This window comes from Coptis chinensis, chromosome 4 (assembly GCF_015680905.1).
Source record: "Coptis chinensis isolate HL-2020 chromosome 4, ASM1568090v1, whole genome shotgun sequence".
NCBI classification, from domain to species: Eukaryota; Viridiplantae; Streptophyta; class Magnoliopsida; order Ranunculales; family Ranunculaceae; genus Coptis; species Coptis chinensis.
In genome coordinates this window covers 84,933,767-84,936,746 of record NC_141459.1, presented here as the reverse complement: position 1 = coordinate 84,936,746, position 2,980 = coordinate 84,933,767, and positions in this window count along the sequence as shown.

Sequence of the window (2,980 nt, the reverse complement as noted above, 5' to 3'; positions counted from 1 at the left end):
ACAATTAGGTATTTCACCTCATGACCATCCTAGTAAGTTTGTCACATCTAATTAAGCTTCCTAACTCTTATTTAGAATCGCACTTTATAGTCTACCTATGACTCATACTAAGAAAAGAAAAGTAAGATTTAAACAAAGCGGACCCTAGACACTTTCCAACTAATGTAATGTCTGGTTTGGGTGAGAAAAGATGACTTGAAAGTATTTGTCGATTCGCGAAGATCTCATGGCATTTTCACTATTTGTTAAGTGCATTGTCCTATGTTAAATTTATAGTGCAGACCGCATTGGCATATCTTATTAGGTGATACATGGTATGTTTAAGTGTTGTTTTGCACACAAGTTTGGGGTATGAGTTAAATTGAACTTCACATGATCTTTTGCTTGAGATTGGAATATTTGATTATTATTAGGTCATAATCCGGAGTGATATCGATGAGTATGTTTGTACTTTAGTAGTTTAGGTTTTGTTTTTCATTGTTTTAGGCTTTGTTTTTTTTGTAAAGAGTCGCTCAGATTGTTCCCAAATATTTCATTCCAGCCCCTAGTCTCCATTTGGGTTAACCAATGAGAAACATATTATTGTGATTTTCGAGTTATGGCCGGGTTTTGTATTTATGAAATGTCGAAAATACAAAGGAGACTCTGTCGAAATTTTTTTCAATTTTGGGGGAGTTCATTTTGTGTTTAATTGGTAGACAAAATGCTAATCTAAGAATTGGGTGTCTTGAAGCATTCATCTGCTAGAAGCGTTAAGCTGTAAATAAGTTTATGGGAGGCAACCCATGTTTTATTTTTGTTGAGTCTTTTGTGCACGCGTGTATCATGCATTCCACTCTAGCACCTTTTCTCCGCCTTTTGGAGGCGTGTAACTCTATGGGATGAGACCGTGACACATTTTAGTCATTGTAGTAACTTGGTTCCTCTTTTATATTATCATTGTTATATCTTTTGTGAGGTACTAATTTCTCTGACAGTGACTCAAAGATATTATTTTTCGTTTTTGGAAGCTCTTGGTAACCTCTTTCCTTATATACTTTTACTTGTCCATGTTTGTTATCTTTTAAATTCATTATCTATGTTAACATTGAGGACAATGTCTATAAGAAGTTTGGGGGTGGGAACAAAATGTTTGTTAAGCAAAAAATAAATATGTCTAACATGGTATGATTAATGGTGATTTTCTATGAAAAAATTAAAAAAAAAAAAAAAAAAAAAAAAGCCACTTCTAAAGATTTTCAAGGAATCTATGAAGTTAAGAGTCACTTTTGAAGCCATTGTTGCTTTTAGACTATTTTCTACCTCTAGAAATAGATTTTGTTGATGAAAGTCTAAGCCAAAGTGGAATATGCACTATTAGCCACCGATACATGTCAAATTGAAGAGTAATTTAATCTCTAGTGAACTAGAAGAGGAATATAGAGACTTAACCAATGAGACTTGAGCCTTTGAATTTCTTGGAGAGTTTTTACGTAAATTCCGAGTCCAAGTTGACTCAATCATTATTACTTCATGCTTAAATTAGTTGTATGGTCTCATTTTTTTATTAATTTGGTCGATCACGCGAAGTGACATCAACCTGGGGAGATAGCCATTAGGTCTTGTAGTCTATTCGAGCGGAATATCATATTGATAAGTCAGTAGTGAACCAATTAGCCTTTATTTATCCCACCTAGTAGGATCATCATGTTAACCCTTTTGAGCCTTATATATTAAAGCGCTTTTTCTTCTCAAACCAACTATACTTAACCCAACTCAGGATATGGAGTGTAAACCCATATTATTGGCCTTTACCCATATTTAGAGAATTTCTAAAAGACTAAGGAGAAAGCTAGAAGAAAGAAGATTCGGAAGAAAAAATTTACCAAAATCAAATGAAGAAAATCATTCCTTTTGCTCAAAGTGATTCAAAAAAAAAAAAAAGAAATCATTGAGCAAAAAGTAGTGAAAAAGTCAAGTAATGTGATCTACAAAGTGAAGAAATTTTCCATGAAGGTCAAGTACAAGATAGTCTTTAGTTTATTCTCCGAAATTTTTTATTCCTTTTACCATTTTCTTGTCAACCTATCCTAAGCCCGTCTTAATACCCGGACTTATCACAAAAGTATGATATGAAGTGTAGAATAGGTGAGAGGATGCTAAAGTGAAGGACCCGGACACTTCACGTGTGATTGATGTTCTTTCCATGAGACTAATTTGTTTTGAAATTTCACAAGTCCGTCTTTTCCGCTAAGTTATGTGGGATGTTCTATTATTTTACTCATTTCCCTGCATACAGAGGTAAAATTGAAAACTTATCTAAAAGAGAGATTTTCTTGTGAGTGTATGAATGGTGAGGATTGAGGTTGATATATTCTTTGGATAGTAAGTTAGGAACTCCGTTATTTGGATAGGAGATTGTATTAGTTTGGCTAAACACACACACGCTTTGGTTTTGGAAAGTAGTCAATGATTTCTATCTTTGGAAGTAGTGATGCGTCTTGATAATGATGATGTAAATTGTGGTGATTAATAATTTTTTAACTTGTTTATCAGTTGGCAAAAGTTTTTATCTCTGAGAAAATTATATCACCATTTGTTATATGCTATGTTAATGTTTGTGGGTACCGTTTCTGAAAACCCTCACGAGACTAAACTCGTCCACTAGGGGTAACCTAGGGGTTTAAAAGGCTTGTTACACATGCTAAGTGTAATAATGATTCCCCTCTGAAAGTGAGTTAGAAATATTATTTTTGTTATTAGTTTAGATTTAGTTTTGCTTTCGAGGACTAGCAAAATGTAAGTTTAGGGGTATTTGATAAAGCGCGTAAATGTTATATATTTACGCTCAATTTATATTAGTTAGTTAAGTTTAATTTATTAGTTTGATGTAGTTAGTGTATTTTTGGTGGTTTTACAGGGAATTGGAGTTATTGATTAAAACTTTGAAACTATCGAGATTCCGGGATATTATTGTGCGAACTTGTGGTTAGATTGATCC